At 44.4% G+C, this 13,068-nt stretch overlaps 1 protein-coding gene across 3 annotated transcripts in view; it reads right to left on the reverse strand.

Annotated features, from left to right (window-relative positions):
• peak1 (pseudopodium-enriched atypical kinase 1) overlaps nt 1-13,068 on the reverse strand; it is a 54,582-nt gene that overhangs the window by 16,763 nt on the left and 24,751 nt on the right. The window contains exon 3 of one of the 3 annotated variants that reach the window (XM_052061976.1): nt 8,433-8,509. The exons of 1 other annotated variant lie outside the window; for it this stretch is intronic. The gene's annotated coding sequence lies outside the window, so the exon portion shown is untranslated. Of the gene's footprint in view, nt 1-10; nt 361-8,432; nt 8,510-13,068 lie in introns of those variants that run through there. One more of the 3 variants, XM_052061978.1, reaches the window with a different exon arrangement.

Here is a 13,068-nt window from a genome sequence, read left to right on the forward strand (position 1 = left end):
GCCAACATACAATGTGTGGAGATGAAGAAAACCATGAAAAGAGGTAGTGCTGAATGATCCCCAATAGATGGCAAGCTTTCTCCATTTTTCTCCTGAGGGACAACAATCAGACTTCATGCAACGCAGCGTGTATGGTACATCAAAATCAAAACAAAAAAGGGCAGAGGTAAAGAGATTGAGTGTGTGGGTGCTATTATTCAGGTTGAGCAGTTATTGTGCTCCCCGTGAATCCTATCCAAGATGCCATTGACAGAGGAGCTGATGTGCGCATCTTACGAATCGCTGAGACTATCAGCTTTGGACGCTTACTTTACAATTGAGATTCGATCACATTTTCAAATGCAATTACTATACTAAAATGAAATTAACAACAAAAAAGTGGAAAGTGAATTACTATTTTTTTTTAGACCAAGAGAGGATGGAATCACCATGCAATCTAGAGATTTGCCCACATCATGCAATCATCAGCAATGCCACTGACATACTGTATTCACTCAGTATTTGCCTGGGGGGACGGGGGGGGGGGGGGGGGGGGGGTTTGCAAAGGGCCATTTAGCAGAAATGCTCCCTGTCGGTAGGAGGTAGGAGGAGAGAGAACCATTACTGAGACAATCATGCCCTCTTTCATCCATAACAATCCTACCACGCTGCCGTAACAGTTTAGTGCCCCGGCTTGTGGCCATCTGCCAAAAGAACCGACTGCTATTCTTGAGCTACCGTCATGATGTAACAAGCCATTATGTAACCTAATTGACTTGTGATGAATTATGGCGAGGTGAGTCATTTCAAAACAAAATTCAATTACGCAGGGTGTGTGTTGCCTGAGCATAAAATAGCAATTGAGAATGCAATTGAAAAAAAAAAAACCACAGAAGCATATGAGCATATTAACATTCGCTGCGTCGTCGGGTCTGACAGCCTTAACTAGGTCAGGCTGATGCGGTCTTTCTGTCAGTTGAGAGCCATTGTGATTGTGAGTTCTTTTTTTCCTGACTTATCAAATAATGAACAAAATGTGAATGTGATGATTACGATGCTGTAAGACACATGATCAGATGAGATTTTTCAGAGCATGTCATTAATATAAAGCAGTGAGTAATCAGAATTGTATTGTTCATCTAACGCCCGGTAGGTTTGGTTTCATGCCAATTATAACAAAACCTTGCTGAGAGAGAGCAATAGCGAAATCCAGGTAAAGGGCATCAGAATCGATTAAATAACGGTTTAAGTTGAAATGTGGAATTTAATTGGTGATTCATTTTGTCTTGCGGTGGGCCTCAAGGTTCAATTTTAGGTCCTTTATTGTTTTAATTTATTTACACTACCTCTTGGTGGTGTCATTCGGAGGCACAGAGTAAATTTGGCATCGAAAATTCTCCCGTTACAAATCACTTGGAAGAACCACGAAAATTGGCTAAGCACATGTGCTTACTCAACTCTCCTCGTCGTCTTCACAACTTCTCATTAATCGAAACAACTCCTTTCTTTCGCTTTCAAAGATTGCTCTTGACGCTAGTCTTCTCCCTCCGGGTGCCAAAACTTTTGCTGCCCCACTCCCCTTCTGGCCCATTGTCCTGTCCCACACACTTGTTTTCACATTTTAGTATTGAGACAAATTGTTTTCTTTGGGCTCTCGCTCACTTTTTGCTCCTGCTTTGATCCCCGTTTGTCAGACGGTAATTCAAAGCCAATCATCTTGAGCTGTAAACAGACATATTTATTTATTTGTTAATTCGAAAAGACTCCTGAAGTGCTTGCTCCAATTCACGTTCCGAGAATTGGTCTAATTTGTTTGGATTTAGACTCAAAGAAATAAAGGTCCAGAGTCTTAAAGTGACCATCATAAATCCCTGAGTACCAATTTTAACAGTCTACTTTGTTAAAATCAAAACTTTTGAACGATAAAGTCACTTCTGAATACTGTTTGCATTCAACTTGCAATCAGACTGCACTTATTTTTTATTTATGTGCTTTGGTAGGCACTCCTATTTGGGTTTAGCAAGGATTTCAAATGGGCTCACGAGTTACGCCCACGTAGGAACAATTGTGTCTATGAATGGAGGCAAAAAAAAAAAAAGCTAGCCGTTAGTTTTCCTGATGGGAATAATAGTTTGGACAGTGCGCACAATGTTTATTTGAGGGAAAGACAATATTTGAAGAAACATGTTTGCATATTCAGTACATTGTTTCCAAAACGGCGAATACGTTATTCATAAATCTATTTTGCCGCATCACATTGTTTTGATACACAAAGCTTTCGTGGCCTAAAAACCACTGAGTTTTAATACAGCAAGGAGAAATATAACAGTGACGTCTTGTGAAAAGATTATGTGTTGACGGTAAAAAACAAAAAAACAGAATAGAATGAAATGTTTCCCCTCATGGGCTAGATTTTTAAACCTCCGTGAGATGGGAGAGTTGTAGCAGGATAATTCGTGGATGCTTCACCATGACAACATGCCTGCTAACAATGCCGTGAGCATCTGACAGTTCCTGGCTGAGAAGAACATCATTGAGCTGGCTTTGTTGTGTGATATTATTTTTTTGGGGGGGGGGGGGGTTGGGATGGGGGCGCCCTGGGTGCACATTGTCCGTCAACCAGGCTTGTATGGTTATGTCCCTATTTCTTATCTGTTCTGCTCAGATCCATCCTAATACCGCGGTTGTCTCGCCACAAGTATTGGAAATCCTGCTTAGCAACTGCCCGTGTTCCAGCTTTCAGCCTCCGTTACTGCCCTCCTATTATGTGACTGGGCTTAGAGAGCGTGCAGTCCTTCTCCTCAAGTTCAATGTGCCGTGGGTGGAAAATGAGCTTCTTCCTCCAGCAAACTGACTCTTCTCAGGGGAAGAACGTCGCTCCGCTGGTGGAGAGCTGGAATCTGATTTGAAATTTGAAAGCCACTCGCACATCGCTTCCGGCTTTGATGTCTCACTTCTTTACACGTCAATCTATTTAGCTCAGGTTTCCTTTTTTTGTCCCCTGCTCTCCCGTTTCCTCATATTGTCTCATCACTTGAGGGCTTTATGTCACTTGTAGTAAAGGAAAAAAAAAACACTTCAGATGTGAGGACGAGTTTTCCAGTACTTTAAATACATGTGTGATAATATTTTTTTTAAAACGTGCAAAGAGAGAGAAATGTGCAGTTCTGAATTGGTGATGTATTGCTATATTTCACCATTTCAGTTTTTTAGATTTAATTTTGGTTGTGGCTAAAAGGGTGCCTATAGTTGCCCCCTCCCAACACTATGATAACATATGAGTGCCTTTATTTGCATCTGTGGTTCAGATTAGTTGGCAAATTTGTCACGGGATAATTAGCTAGCTAGCTGGCTTGCTAGCTAGCTAGGTTTACACCCCAAATTTTCATCTTTGCTTCAGATCGCTGGGGTGAAAGCTTTAAATCACAGGTGTCAGACTCAGGTTTTAGAGGGCCACTATCCTGCAGGTTTTAGATCAGGGGTGTCCAATCCTGGTCCGCAGGGGCCCCTCTCCGGAATGTTTGAGATGTCTGCCTTCTCCAACACACCACATCAGCCAGCTCTGAGAAGCCTGATAACGACCCCAATCACTTGAATCTAATGTGTTGGAAGAGGGAAACATCGAAAACATGCAGGATAGGGGACCCTCGAGGCCCAGAGTTTGACAAAGTGCTTTAGAGTGTGTCGCTGTTGGTGCTGAGTGCGCGTACATCGCATAGAGAACGGTGGCATCGTGACAGGGAATTCTTGACAGAGCCAGTGTGTGGAGCGGGGCTTCACAATGGTGTGGCATCTTCAGAGCGCCTCATTGTCGACGCATTGAAAAGCCCTGCAATAACCCAGTGGGATCCATTCAGGCCACCAAAGGGTTTAGGTGGATACATTTTCGTGGCTCAAATTTGTTATCATAAGATGGAGTAGCATCCGTTTTTCCATGGCATCCGTGGCATTTGATGACAATTCAGTTTCAGCACAATCGGCGGACACAATGTCCAAGAGCGCAGACAACGGCTTGATTTTTCACAATTTGAGGTCTCATTCCGTTGTAAGACACTTGCTGCTTGAGATTATGACGAACACAAGAGTCAATTTTGACTGCTGTGAATTTTCTAAGCATAGAGCAGTCATGTCCAAGTCCGGCCCTCGCCCCCTGTCATAAAATCAGTGCCGTCTGGCCCGCAGGTTGGGCGCAATGGAACATGTGTTGCATTGACTGAGGTCTCGTAGACTGGTGAGTGATGTTTCATAGAGTACTGCTTCCCTCTAGTGGCTAAATGAGTAATAGCATTCACTAAATGAGTAATAGCATTTAGACACTAGAGGGCATCACTCATGAGTTAACAATACATCACTCCGTGTTTATATTGACTGACATGTCATATTTCAAATGGTCCTTGCAGTTGTGGATATGTGTATTGCTTGTTCATTTCCCTGTTGTTCGAGTCAAAGGTTTTGTGACTATTGAAAAGTCATGGTGATACATTTTATGTTTCAAATCAATCAATTTGCACTCAGGAGACTTCTGTTTAGGAAAAAGTCAAGTGAATAAGCAGTTGCATGTGATATACCTGTTTCAAATGAACCAGAAGAAATTCTTAAGATTGTTGAAATTAAAATAAAAATGGAAATGTGAAACAGACTGGCTTACTAAAATTTGTTGAACAATATTGTTGTTCAATGTAAAGAATGTCAGCCAAGGCCGGCCCCCCCGACATTTTACCACATAAAATATGGCCCCCTTGGCAAAAAGTTTGGACACCCCTGGCATAGAGTGTCATACGCAAGTCAAGAGTTTCTTAGCCCTGTCGTCTTAAGCATTTCGCTGAATCAACAAGATAAACCGTGTCTCTACGGGAGATGCTTCTGTTCACTCAATTTCATGACGAGTGCATCTGCAAAACGGTATGACTCACTCAATATCCCAATAACAAACTTAAAAGAGGCTACAGAAAAAAGCTGAGGCCCTGTCCAATGAAAAAACATGTGAGGGCATATATATTTATTTCTGTTTATATTTGTTCCAAAAACGTTTTGCCTTATGGTTATGGTTGCCGATGAAGTGTGCATCGCTTGCTTTGGCATGCACCTTGCAGCTAGCAAATGCATCTTGATGTGGATGTCATTTAATGTTTTGTTTTGGTTTTAATAATGCAGTTCATTATTTTCCAAAAGAGGCCTACAGTTTTGCCTCCGCATAGCTGCAGTGATGTGAAGTTTTACTAGATTTGTATGAAACAATACTCTCAAACTACAAGAGGGAGAGTGATCAAACCGCCAGTACAACAAGTAATTTATATGTTGCGGGATTTTAGCAGAAAATCCATGTGTGCCGCTAACAATAGACGTGCTTCATGTTTGAGTTCCCGACAGTGAAAAATTTATTTCAGGCTTGAAAGGAACAAACATCTTTTTATAGTCTTCAGCGTGAGACGGCTAAAAGACCGGTAGGGATTTGGACACTGCACTTACAATCCACGCTGGAGGAAAACATTTAAAAATTCAACTTTGAGCAGCCTATAGGAAAAAAACATATTTGTTATCACTCCCAAAATGAGGCTACTTGCCATCTATTTAAAAGAGTAACCAATAGAAAGTGCTGCCTTAAGCTATGAATGACTCGACATACAAGTTAGATCTTTTTTTCTTCCTATGACTTGCAAGTCACTCAACTCAGCAGCGGTTTGTCAGATAGAATTAGTCAACAATTCTTCCTAAAAGAGCTTTATACACAATACAATATCGCGTGCTGTTTTTTCTAAGCGGCTGGAACGGATTGATGACACTTCCATTCATTTCAATTACGAAAGCTGATTTGCGATACGAGTGTTTCGACTTACGGTCACGGAACACATTTAACTCGTATCGCAAGGCGTCACCGGTGGTCAAATACACTGTCGGACTTGGTAGTCAAATCAGACAATGGGAGAAAACAAGAATAAAAAAGGAGAAAAGCAACAACATTCCAGCGCTTGGTATTGTGTAAGATCTGGAAGGGTTTTGCCTGGGAAAATAAGAGACAAGGTCTCCGAGGAAAGCAACCCGCAGGCTGAGCAGATGTGTGGGACGGCATACGCACACACAATGACTAACATTTTTGATGGGTGTAGCGCACATACAAAAACACCACAAACATCCAAAAAGGGTCTGCACCAAAAAATCATCATCATAATTAAAAATCAGAGAACAAAACAATTATTTTGTGGTGGTTTTTCATGTAATGACATTAGCCAAGATCACAAGTATTGTTTTGACACCGTCTTGATTGTGAGGCTTTTCTTAAAATACAAAAAAACGCCACTAGTTCCCACAAAAATTTGCCGGTGCATGTAAGAAAAGGTGAAATTGTAGTGAAGGGCACAGGAATGACAGTTTCAACCATTTCTTACTCACTATGTAAGCAACTAAAGCTAAATTCAGGTTGATTCTGCATGTACACACTGTTCAAAATGTCCCCAAAAAATATACTCTGAATATTCATTCATTCATTCATTCATCTTCCGAGCCGCTTGATCCTCACTAGGGTCGCGGGGGGTGTTGGAGCCTATCCCAGCTGTCTTCGGGCAGTAGGCGGGGGACACCCTGAACCGGTTGCCAGCCAATCGCAGGGCACACAGAGACGAACAACCATTCGCACTCACACTCACACCTAGGGACAATTTCGAGTGTTCAATCAGCCTGCCACGCATGTTTTTTTGGAATGTGGGAGGAAACCGGAGCACCCGGAGAAAACCCACGCAGGCCCGGGGAGAACATGCAAACTCCACACAGGGAGGCCGGAGCTGGAATCGAACCCGGTACCTCTGCACTGTGAAGCCGATGTGCTAACCACTGGACTACCGGACCGCCTACTCTGAATATACTTTTTTTTTTTTTTTTAATTTTGGACTTGGGGCCATCAACATTTGGCAGCTTGAGCTTTGCAGAGTTTGTATGCACGTCATTCCCTTGCACTATGCGGAACCAACTGACTGACTGGAAGACGAACGCAAGAAGTTTTTTTTTTTGGGGGGGGGGGGGGGGGGGTCTGTCCCTGACTGCAGTTTGGCACCAGTTTGACAATCTTTACAGCCGTCACGCTGATCCAACGCCTTCAGATTGTCGCGCATCGAAACCTTCCGCATGGTACGGGCAAAACCTTTTCCCTATCTGAGGCATGCGGGCCTTTCTCAATTGGCAAGTCGCGAAATTTAGGGAAACCTTCATAGAGTTTTGGTGTCGGAGGCGTCAAACACTATTGTCAGCTTAAACATCACACACCTTATTTTGATGACCACGTCAAGAGCACATGAGGCCTCTGTTCTGAAATGCTGATAGAATACAGTCAATGTGGCAAGACATTGACTTAACCGTGTACTTTGCCAACATCGAAAAGATGGCATTCAAGGTTCATTTTATTTGTAATCTTCACAACTTTATTGGCACTCCGAGCAGCGCCCTCATCACTAATGCGGCCTGACCAGAAAACTGTCATCGAGATAAAACGCACGCATTTACACAGTCACACTTCAAGCGGAAGTCACACTGTACCACCGCAGGGCTAAAAATAACAGTATACCCCCCCCCCCCCGCCACCCCACTCCCACCACCACCACTCCCACCGCCACCCCCCAATCATTATCTTGAGCGGCTTTCTCAATGTCGTTTGACGTTGAGGTTGACACGTTTCAAACGAAACATGTCAACACACAGACAGCAAGCCTGCATGTCTCACTCTCGCCACTTCATCTTCATACTGATGCAGCGATATGTTTGTAGCCGGGGGGGCTGATGACTCTGGAGAACGTGCATGTATGTATTCAATACAGAAATGGCAGCCATAACTGACACTGGGTCTTTTAATACGGTGCTCCGTACGGACGTGAAAATACGCTAATATATAGTACATAAAGCAACCCTTATCTCTTATCAAGGATAGACACATGGCTCTTACTTATTTGCTATGTCCAAGCCAATAAGCCGTCAGCCCCCGGACCCAAAAAAATGACCAAACACTTCCGTCTCTACCTGCCAAGCGTAATACAAAGCAAAAGGACAGCAATGAAGGTGAAAGTTGAAAAGACAGCGATGATGGCAACCTACGTCACTTCCAGTCAAGCGGCATCCAGTGTGTCAAAAAGCTGCGGGTAAGACTTTTTACATCATGAATGTCTCCCCGCCTGGCTGGCTCAAACCATTTGAGTTGATGCCAGAGTGTGAAATCGAGCCCGATGGGTCTTGTCGGAAAAGCAGAAAAGAATCATTTTGCAGCCACAGAATACTTTCTGCTCACAAGTTGAAACCGTATCTATAAATGTAAACAGAACCTAAAATGACATGGTCCCTTCGAAGAGAAATAACCTTCAGTAGCTCTTTTTTTTTTATACAACCAATAAGACATTAAAAAACGGAAAATAATCAGGGTCTGAATGAAAACTAAGTCCCGTACACGCCGGCAACGGTTATGTCAAACTCACATTGTAGTGTACTGAGAGGCAACAATGGCAGCCATCGAGTCCCAGTTGGTGAAGCAGACAGCGCCCACTGCTGGAACCTGCGTGTGGTAGAAAGATCAAGAAAAGAAATTAAAGACCACCAAATGAATTTGGAGATTTGTTCCTAAATACATGATACGGGACATGTCTGAATATAACGGCCAAAAAAAATATGTGCAAAGACCGGGATGAAAATAGGGCTTGCTAACTTGTCAAAACAGCGCGACTGTTTTTCGCCCATTTTTGGGGGGGGGGGGGGGGGAGTAACTAAAACAGTACGAGCCACCCCTCCACCACTATATAACACTTGAGTTTACCTGGCACAACTGCAACGTGCAGCTAGCTATGCCGACAGCCCCAAAACACATCTTCCCTTTGCCTAATCCACTGGGGTGAAGCCACTCTAGAGCGCCTCATTGTGCACTGCAAGTGCGCACACGTCATGGAAAAAAAAGACAGGGAGGCTAGGAGGGTTTATATACGGCCCGAAACAGACAGTGACAAACCGTCGCGTCGTATTAGCTCGTAAACCCTCGCGGTGCTAATTTCTATTTCCCGTCCTCATTTCCGGCGCGCTTGTTTAATCCAATCCAAATCGTGCTTGCCGCATTCTTAAACGAGCTGCGGAGGGAAAGTGCTTTACAATGGACAGGCTCGGCAGTCCAAGTTCAAACCCAGATGCGCAATCAACTCTGCGCCAGTCAAAATATCGGAGTGCATCTGGCGAGAGGGAAACAAGAGTCAGACAAAGCCGAGCTTGTAGAGAAATTCCCAGAGAGGCCTCTCGGTGTCATCATGCTGCCTAATGAGACATTCAGCAGCCATCATGGCTGTGCAGCTGTCACCCTCTTGTCGATACAGACAAAAGAGGACCGGGTTAGTCACTTTCTGGCTTATTTCAAACAAATCTCCTAACACGGGTCTAAAGGCTTTTCAAGCGCGTCTGCAAACTGAAAGTCTGCCTCGGCAAACGGCAAGACAACCGGAAACGCGCGTGTGCAGGCAGCCACGCAAACGACAGATTCTGAGACGTACACAAATTGGACAAGAATAGATTTTTGGCCACACTGCTGATATTTTCAATACCGTCATAAACAACTCAAAACCTAAAAATAAACGGTACTGTTTATGGACTCCTTCATAAACACGTAGCTTCCAAATGTAAATGTTTGTCATTTCTCTATTGTTTGCAGTGCAGTACAGTTTGAATCTTTTAGAATAATAATAGTCCTGTCCGTTTCCTCAAAGTTCATAACTTGCTATATTTATGTCAGAAAAATAGACTATTAGAAAGCTGCTGTAAACAACTGCAAAACTAGACAAGGTTAATTGATCAATCCATTTTCCGATCCGTTTACCCTCACAGAGGTTGTGGGGGGTGCTGGAGCCTATCCCAGCTGTCTTCGGGCAGTAGGCAGGGGGACACCCTGAACCGGTTGCCAGCCAATCACAGGGCAGGGACTGTGATAGGGACAATTTGATTTGTTCAATTTGTTCAATCAGCCTGCTATGCATGTTTTTGGAATGCGGGAGGAAACCGGAGAACCCGGAAATAACCCACGCAGGCACTGGGAGAACATGCACACGGGAAGGTCGGAATCAAACCCACGACCTCTGCACTGGGAGGTCGACGTGCTAATCACGTCCCACCGGGTCACCTAATGTTAATTCAATACTTTTTAAAATTCCATTTGATATTCATGGTTCATGTGGAGGGCAACATTATCTCTTGCGAGGGCAACAGCTTCAGCAAGGAAGCCCAAACTTCCCTCTCCCCAGCCACCTCTTCCAGCTCCTCCACGGGGGAGGGATCCCAAGGCCAACCAGGAGATATAAGTCTCTCCAGCGTGTCCTGGGTCATCCCCGGGGCCTCCTCCCAGTGGGGCATGCCCGGAAAACCTCAGCAGGTAGACGTCCAGTAAGCATCCTAATCAAACACCCGAGCCACCTCGTCCGGCTCCTTTCGACCGGAGGACCGAGCTTTTCACCCTAAGGGAGAGCCCGGGCACCATGCGCAGGAAACTAATTTCGGCCACTAGAGTCTGGGATCTCGTTCTTTTGGTCACAACCCACAGCTCGTGGCCATAAGTGAGGGGAGGATCGTAGATCGACCGGTAAATCGAGAGCGTCGCCTTTGGGCTCAGCTCCTTCTTCTCGACGACAGACTGCTCCAAAGGTCGCTTATGTGAAGAGCCCATCCACGGTCTTCCTGATAAGAACCAGAAAGTAAACCGGATTGAAGGGGAGAGAAGGTCACATTAAGATTAAAGTAAGGCCAATTCGAACCATGTGAGAAGAAAACAGGAGCACAAGAAAATGTACGACTGGGAAGGTCAAGATAACCTCTTAAAACTGTCGGGAAAGGCCAGCTTCTCCCCCCCCCGACTCTGGGGCCGTAACAGTGGCAGGAGACGCCTGTCAGCATTCCACAATGCCGGGACCGGGGTATGATGTTTAACACGTGGTGGTCGTTTCTCTTGCTGCCAGGCCGATTTCATCATCAACCAAACATGGGCAGCTGCGTTGCCGTCACAACAGCGTACGCGAGATTCACCGTAGCAGGAAAACCGATGTTACGATATGAAAGGCAAATGTTGGAACGCTGAAATTATGTCACAGTGGCCCACACAACTTTACTCCAGAAAGGCACTTTCAATTTATGCCCCGCCTCCTGCCCCACCCCCCACATACAAGAATAGATCCGAAACCCGAGAGTAATGTCACGATCGGTGAGCGAATGCTTTATGACAGTTAATAAATCCGATGGATTGCATGTTCGGTTTCTTCAAAATCAAAACGCGTGCTAAAGCGTCTGCGAACTGCAGCGCCGCCGGCACCCGCACATCAAATGTGCCATGCGCTCAGTGGGATGACGTGAAACCATGTTGGGACTTCACTACTCCGCCGCATTTATGCGTTGCACTTTTGTTCATTTCGTGCTCAGAAATGAAAATTTATAAGGCCAATTTTGGGGCTAGATTGATTGATCCTCAAGCTAAAGCGGTGCCGTCCAAACATCGGCCCGGGGGCCATGTGCGGACCACTATCCATTTTCAGCGGCCCATAAACTGACAAAAATAAATACATAAATAAACCTGGCAATTGACCGCAAAGTTATATACTGTACAACTTTTCTCTCCATTTGAACATACAAATAAATCTTTTATGATGAACACTCGTAACGTAATGATGGTACTCGTAAGAGGGAGCACATAACTCCTACTCTGGCATCCCTTCACTGGCTCCCCATTCATTTTAGAGTTATTTTCAAGATCCTCCTCTTTGTTTTCAAATCTCTGAATAATCTCGCGCCACCTTACCTCTCTGAGCTCATCCGCCCCTACACACCCGCCCGGCGCCTCAGGTCTGTGGACCAGTCTTTGTTAGAAGTACCAAGAACTAAACTGAGGCTCAGAGGGGATGGAGCCTTTTCTGTTGCTGGTCCCTCTCTCTGGAATGACCTCCCACTGAACATTCGGCAAGCCTCCTCGCTGCCCATCTTCAAAACCCGCCTCAAAACTCACTTGTATTCTTTGCCATTCGACTCAGCATGACTTAGATTTGTTCTTGCTTTTACTGTTTGGTGCTTTTTACCGCCTTTATTACAGATTTGTCTTACTGTTTATTGTGCATGTTATACTGCTCCACGTACAGCACTTTGTATGCAGCAATGGCTTTTTGAAAGTGCTCTATAAATACTGTTGACTTGACTTGACACCTTTTATCACAACACTGCAGTGAATAAAGACGAGTCCATTTTAGAAGCAAAAATATTTTTTTCCACTTTGTGCCCTCCAACTGATTTATGCAGACATCACATGAATGATCCTCAAATCCCTGAAAAATAGTCACCCAGCCACAGATTGTGCTTTTTGTTGCTTCTGAATGCGGAGATGGGATTTGGCAGCTGTTCAGTGCAGAGCTGGATCTATTCTGTGAGCCAGAGGGCTGTTGGCCACCCGAAAAACTTGGGGAAAAAAAATCCTGAACTATTTGCCTTTAACAGAAAGCTGATGAAATGAACGAGACAATACAAACAATCTAGAATGGCTTTCTTGGCTGACTTTAGTGCGTTTGCAAAAGTTGGAAGAATTTGGCCCTTTTCATCATTCCGTTTTTCTGCATGCCTGGAAAAAGTTTGGATACCCACGATCCAAAAGGTATTTGATTAAGGCGCATTTGGCGCCGGATCGGATGTCATTAGTGTTCATTATTGACAAGGCATATTTTGGTGGGAGGGACAAAGGGCATCTGTAATGATTTTTACTTCACGAGAGCACAGTGTCGAATTCAACTGAATATTTCAGATTGCCATTTTGTCCTATTAAATATTAACAACCGTGACGCGCCGCATAAGGCCGTGCAATTTAAAAGCAAATCCGGTCATTCGACAGGCGTGCGCGCTGGCGGATATTCGATAGCGGAAGCCGTAGCATGTGGTGCGGCGCAGCGTGTTTGGGAAAACAAGTGTGCCTTTAAATAGCACAATGGTGGCCGCTGAAGCTAATTGCAACCATCGATTGTTTTCGGTCTTACCTGTTACGACTATAAGCATATAAAGCAAATTATAATTACACCGATTGTCAGAATGGTGGCAGCTGTAAAATCCTATCAAAAG

The sequence above is a fragment of the Hippocampus zosterae genome, chromosome 3, assembly GCF_025434085.1.
Source record: "Hippocampus zosterae strain Florida chromosome 3, ASM2543408v3, whole genome shotgun sequence".
In the NCBI taxonomy this organism is placed as follows: domain Eukaryota; kingdom Metazoa; phylum Chordata; class Actinopteri; order Syngnathiformes; family Syngnathidae; genus Hippocampus; species Hippocampus zosterae.